The sequence below is a fragment of the Rhagoletis zephyria genome, unplaced genomic scaffold, assembly GCF_001687245.7.
Source record: "Rhagoletis zephyria isolate East Lansing unplaced genomic scaffold, Rhagoletis_zephyria_1.1 Rzeph_scaffold_00360, whole genome shotgun sequence".
NCBI lineage: Eukaryota > Metazoa > Arthropoda > Insecta > Diptera > Tephritidae > Rhagoletis > Rhagoletis zephyria.
This window is the reverse complement of record NW_016157444.1, coordinates 13,427-20,392: the sequence shown is the minus strand read 5'-3', so window position 1 is coordinate 20,392 and position 6,966 is coordinate 13,427. Positions and strand designations below refer to the sequence as shown.

Sequence of the window (6,966 nt, the reverse complement as noted above, 5' to 3'; positions counted from 1 at the left end):
TTAAAATTTCTTAGTAGTTTTTGTTGTGTCTGTGTTCGGTATTTTACCCGATATACACTAGAAAGCCTTAGGATAATGCAAAGAAGGAAAAAGACNCTCAAATGCAGCAAAAACGCTGCATTAACGGCTGTCGAAATTTAACACACGGCACTTCATTTTATTAGTTTTTACGCAGTCTTCAACTCAAATATTACTCAGAAATTGCAAATTAACACCATTTAAACTGATTTTTCACTTATAATTAAAATTCTCTTTATATGTTTTATTGTCCGANAAGCTACCACAAAAGATGGTACAGATGCGCTGTATTTAGGTGTTAATCAAAGTTCTTAAACATTGTGAGTTTTTTGTCCTCAAATTGTTGTTTATAATTTTTAATTCCATATATGTATATGTATGTTTGTATGATATATTCATTAATTTTTAACTACAATGTGCCTTTGTATTTTTGGTTTGTGGCAGATTTAATAAAGCTGGATTGCCCCTGAAGATACTAAAAATGTTTTAGCGAAACGTTGGGCCAGAAAGTGGAATAATGTAGTTTTATTCGCACTAAAAACATAGATCAGACTAGCCTGGTAACATAATATTTGACAATATATGTAGTTATCGATTGGCATCTATAAACTTTGTCCAGGCAAAATTCAATTTTTTTTTTGGTCTTGGTTGACACTTTTCAGGANCCCGAATTGCCCCTAAAGATGCTAAAAATGTTTTAGCGAAACGTTGGGCCAGAAAGTGGAATAATGTAGTTTTATTCGCGCTAAAAACATGGATCAGACGAGCCTGGTAACATAATATTTAATAAAATTCTCTTTGTTCCTGATTTGTAAACAAAGGTTTATCTACAAGTTACCACAACTGTCAAAATCGGCAAAACCAAAGTAGCGGTACCACTGACGGCGCCACCTTTGTTCGCTGCACCGTGGATTCAAACATGGTTTAATGAGGAAAAGTGGCAACATTGCTTTTTCGCGTATACAGTGGCTAGCTGCGTTTCAGTGATCGCCGATCGAGATTTCATTTATTATTTTACATTATTTGGATANTGCTTTTTCGCGTATACAGTGGCTAGTTGCGTTTCAGTGATCGCCGATCGAGATTTCATTTATTATTTTACAACGCAACAGAAAAGTAGCGAGTTGGAAACTGCGCTAACGCATTCGTAACGGCATCATCTGTAACAGCTGTTATACAAACGCACGTGTTCAATATTTGTTGCGTTCCAGATAACTTCGTGTAAAAACCTGTAAAACTGTCAAATAACAAAATTACTCTCTTGAAAGAGAGAAGCGAGAGCGAAACAATAAGGGTCACCTGGAACACGAAAAACCACATNTTCACTTTCGACGGAAACTGCGTTAACGCATTCGTAACGGCATCGTCTGTAACAGCTGTTATACAAACGCACGTGTTCAATATTTGTTGCGTTCCAGATGACTTCGTGTAAAAACCTGTAAAACTGTCAAATTTCAAAATTACTCTCTTGAAAGAGAGAAGCGAGAGCGAAACAATAAGGGTCACCTGGAACACGAAAAACCACATTTCCTGTAACTACGATCAAATATCTTTATCAACCGTCTCGCCTTATGCTTGACAAAAAACAAGCGCACTTGCCTTCTGATCGTCGGGGTGAGCAAGTGCGCGGACAAGAAAAATAAACTGTTTGTTTAATTTACGAGTTTATTTGAACGTTTGCGGGCCTATCTCATACATATGCAATGCTTGACGTATTTATTTGATTGTCTCCGTGGCNACCTGGAACACGAAAAACCACATTTCCTGTAACTACGATCAAATATCTTTATCAACCGTCTCGCGTTATGCTTGACAAAAAACAAGCGCACTTGCCTTCTGATCGTCGTGGTGAGCAAGTGCGCGGACAAGAAAAATAAACTGTTTGCTTAATTGACGAGTTTATTTGAACGTTTGCGGGCCTATCGCATACATATGCAATGCTTGACGTATTTATTTGATTGTCTCCGTGGCGCTTAAGGTTCTGTTTTTGTTTACAAATGCAACCCCGCCTATCGTTTGACACTTTTGATGAACTTGCAGGAAGAAAAACTTTGGACTAAAACCTGCAACTTCTGACTGAGAGAGAGAGCAAGTTACTCTCACAAAAGTGGTTTGACTTACAGATTTTTAGCACCTGGAACGCTTTCCTGCAAGAAAAAACTTGCAAATCGTGAATATCGTGAGCACCTGGAACGCAACTTCTATTTGACATTGACGGCGTGACGCATTTGCCGGCGAACGCATGTTGTGTANTTTTTTTAGCACGTGGAACGCTTTCCTGCAAGAAAAAACCTGCAAATCGTAAGGTAATTCTCTAGTATAGGGTAACAACCCCTAAAAAAGGTCCGGAANTTTTTAGGCGAGAAAGGTAATTCTCTAGTATAGGGTAACAACCCCTAAAAAAGTTCCGGAAAAGTCGGGAGGGGTAATAAACGACGCGTTTCGGTCCCCCTATTAACAATCTGGAGGGGGAGGGCTAATATTATTAACCATTTAATAGTTATAAACAAAAAACTTTTGGTAAATTTCGTTGTTTTGTATGGGCAATTACCACGTCAAAAATGGACTAAATCACCAGTTTCCACTTTTAAAATACTATTAGAACGTCTCCGGTTATTGTTTTATGCAAACAAAATCATTTATTCACTTTTATTTTATATATTTCGTTAATAAAACAGAGTAAACAAACTTTGCGCTTGGCAAAATTATTATAACCTCAAATCGCTGGTATTGCCACTTTATTTCACATTTCATTATCTCTATTACACTCAGTTTACACTATACACTTCTTCTTCTTTTTTTACTTTCACCTAAATAAAATAATCTAACCAAAATATAATAGCAAATTTCGCTATACCATGGCAGCGCTAGTTTTATGGTTTACGGTTTTTTATCGAAGTATTGATTTTTATGGGAAAAGCGCCGCATGCGAAAANTCTCTATTACACTCAGTTTACACTATACACTTCTTCTTCTTTTTTTACTTTCACCTAAATAAAATAATCTAACCAAAATATAATAGCAAATTTCGCTATACCATGGCAGCGCTAGTTTTATGGTTTACAGTTTTTTATCGAAGTATTGATTTTTATGGGAAAAGCGCCGCATGCGAAAATTTTTAATAAAAAATCGCGCGATTTTTATTAAAAATTTTCATTATTTATCGAAGCATTGATTTTTGTGGGGAAAGCGCCGCAGGCGATTTTTAATAAAAATTTTTCATTTATATATATATAATAAATGGAAGAAGATACCGAAAAGCATTGACCACTGCACACACCTTGTAAGGAAAAGTGAATTATTACGAAATACTAATACAGTGGCAGCACTATAGCTATTTTGGGATCTCGCGTTTCAGTTCGCAAAGATTGTCAACTTCTTTTTAGTAACAAAATAATCTATTGGGGTGTTCACAGTTCGTTCCAAATAGTGTCTCAAAATGTAGACGTCTACATTTTAAGACGTTTTCTAACCGNCTTTCCGGACCTTTTCCAGAATGACGCATTTAAAAAAAATCAGGAAGCAAATGCGTTCCTTTTTTCCTCGTTTATATGGCATCAAACGGGGTATCGAATTGACTCATGTCAGTGTAGCTCGCTTGAAATACAAGTGCTTATATGCAACATGAAAAATAGTCGATCGAACACGCTCTCATACAGAGTTCAGCCAAATGGAACCCTGTTAATTCATGTGTCATTTATTAAAAATAATAAACATGGAAAAATAATAATTAAAGACTCAAACAGCCTTGTAAAACATTAAACATTAATTAAATATGCATATAGTGCATTAATTTTTGAAAGAAATACCATATAATGTATGAACTCTGATTAATAATATTAAAAAGTGTGTTATAACCACCGTTTAATGTTATATTTGATACAAATTATCTTTGCTACTCTGAACGCTCTGCGCATTGCCACTGAATATTAGGTTACTTAAAATAACATCCCTGGTCCTTGTTCTTTCTGTATTGCATCGTGGTGAATTCACATTTCTCAGAAATTTTACAACAAAACAAAATGAAGGGAGTATTTTATTTGCTAATTTTTGCGATTTCTATTGTTTAATGTAAATTTTATGTATTTTTAGGATATGTTGAGGCAACATAGAAGGCGCAGTTTGAAAATGAAGTTATTAGTATGAAGTAGCAGCGCAGGCACATTTGGAAAATTATGCCGATAAGCAAGATGGAATTTGGGAAAGCAAGTGCCTACTTGCAGCATATCTTATGTATTAAAAAAGTATTTAATTAAATGAAATGGTGCTTAATAGAAATGTTATAAATCGAGTGGCATTATTTAAGATGTGCTTCAAACATTTGGCGAATTTTTTTTCATCTCGACGTGCTAGGTTACAAGTTAAGATGACTGCCACCACGGCCGGTAAGAAGCCCGAAGCAAAGGGCAAACAACCTTCCAGGAAGCTGCCCGCTGTCCCCGAGTCGTAGTTGAAGTTCAGAAAGAAGCAGGTCAGCAAACGTGCTACCCTGACCAAACGTAAACTAAAGCGCTCTGCTGTGATTGCACTAATAGGGCTTTCGCACGCGGCGATTTTTCAGGCAACTTTTGCGTTCAACTCACGCAGGGTTGCACGAAAAAAAAATTGAATGGCTAAAAATATCAAAATATAAAAAAATATCAAAATATACAAAAATTTCAAAATATTCGCCATAAAAAGGTGTTTGCATTGTCCAACTTTGCATTCTACTTTTGGTTGAACGGCCTTTCAACTAATCGCTTTCAACAAAATTGGTCGCCTGCCAACATTTAGCCATTCCACTTTTTTTCCGTGCAACCCTGCGTGAGTTGAACGCAAAATCGCCTCGTGCGAACACCTTTTAAGCAAACGTGAAAACTTGGTGCATGCTGAGAAATATCAAGCTAAATATATCCGTGATGGACACCGTGAGAATAAGTTGCGCCGTCTGGCAAAGAAACGCGGCCCATTCTACGNTGCCAACATTTAGCCATTCCACTTTTTTTCCGTGCAACCCTGCGTGAGTTGAACGCAAAATCGCCTCGTGCGAACACCTTTTAAGCAAACGTGAAAACTTGGTGCATGCTGAGAAATATCAAGCTAAATATATCCGTGATGGACACCGTGAGAATAAGTTGCGCCGTCTGGCAAAGAAACGCGGCCCATTCTACGTGCCTGCAGAAGACAAATTGGCTTTTGTGATCTGAATCCGCGGTATCAACAAAGTTGCACCAAAAGTGCGCAAAGTTTTACCAAAGAATGTGGATAACAAGGGACAACTCGTTATAATTGTGGCGAAAAAGCGCAACAGGAGCGTGCCTTCTCTTTTCATCCAATCAAAAAACGCACTAGGGCAAAAGAGAAGGCATGCCCCTGTTGCGCACTTTCGCCACTATTATAACGAGTTGTCCCTTATTGTTATCTACGTTCTTTGGCTTTACTGTTGTTCCGTTTTCGCCACATTAACCACGGTTTGTTCATCAAATTGAACCATTAATATGCTACGCATTGCCGAGCCCTATATCACATGGGGTTATCCAAATCTTAAATCAGTTCGTGAATTGATCTACAAACGTGGAATTATCAAGCACAACCATCAACGTGTCTCAATCTCTGACAACTTTGTGATCGAACGCAAATTGCGCAAAGCACACGATATTCAGTGCGTTGATTATTTGGCAATATTCACTGTTGGATCCCACTTCAAGAAAGCCTCCAACTTCCTCTGGCCATTCAAGCTCAACACCAACCGGCGGCTACGTTGAGGTTGGTGGTTTCGGTAACGGTGAAGATAAGATCAACAACCTGCTGCGCAAGAAGGTTTAAAGAAATTTTGTTTGGTGTACAAGGTGGAGTATTTTTATTTCAAAAATATATAAAAAAATAGAAAATGTTTTTTTTGTAACTTTCTGAAGGTTTAAACCGCAAATATGCCAAACGGAAGGCAGCTTATATTCACGATTCCTTGAATAGTGTCGAAATTCCATTGCCGCTTCTAAAGGCCATTTCAAAAGGCTCCAATCCACAAATTAATTATTTGTTTTGGGTTTTCAACTCATGAATGATGCAACCAGGGTTGCATTTACCGTCTATGAAAATATTTTATGAAGCGTTCCAAAATTAGCTCCGAGCAACTAAAAGTTGGTTCAGCTCAAGTGAAATAGTTTTTTGTTAAATATTTATTCTTGGTACTTATTAAAAAAAAAATCAGATCGATATTAATGTGACAAATGAAGTAAATAAAAATCTACGAACACATTTTTTTAATATTTTGTCATAGAGACGTTATTAAATACAGACATAACGGCGTCGGGCCTTGGTCTTGACGTATATAGAATTAATGCGTTAGAGAGATAAATATACAAGCTAATCTTTTTTTTTGTTAATTAACGATGCATTTTACTAATCAGCCTAATCGTGAGCTTCGCCAGAATTTTTTTCACCCACCCGTAGTCAATACACGGAAACGAAAAGTGAAAAGGTGACTCGGTTCGAGAAAATTAAACTCATTGTTGAGCAGAAGTTATGTTTAAGAATCTCAATTATTGTAACCTTGTAATGCAACCCTGTGAGTTGTCTCAAAATAATTGTTAAGTGTTTGTAAAACTTGAGTCTGGTAACACTATGTGCAATGTGTCAAAATTATCGCGCCAAAATAGTTTATTCTAGAAGAAAAAGAGCGCGAGGTCTCATGAAGTGTAAGCATGTTATGCATTTTGTAACATGCGTATTTTATCAGTATTTTCCTTCACAGGAAAATAAAACCAATCCAACCCCAACCGAATCCAACTCCAACCCCATACAATCCCACATCACCAAAATTTAATCAATAAATCGATGGGCTACCATCACTATTAACATCGCAATATGTACAACTAAAATTGAAGGGTTTTATTTTGACACCAGCGCGATCTTCTAGAACATTTTATTTTCACTTTCCTGCAGCAAGGAAAGTTCAGATACGGGAGT

The 6,966-nt window shown here is 36.9% G+C and overlaps 1 pseudogene; it reads left to right on the top strand.

Annotated features, from left to right (window-relative positions):
* The first annotated feature begins 4,384 nt into the window (after positions 1–4,384).
* On the top strand, positions 4,385–6,169 carry LOC108359225 (60S ribosomal protein L7-like; annotated as a pseudogene).
* The last annotated feature ends 797 nt before the right edge of the window (positions 6,170–6,966 follow it).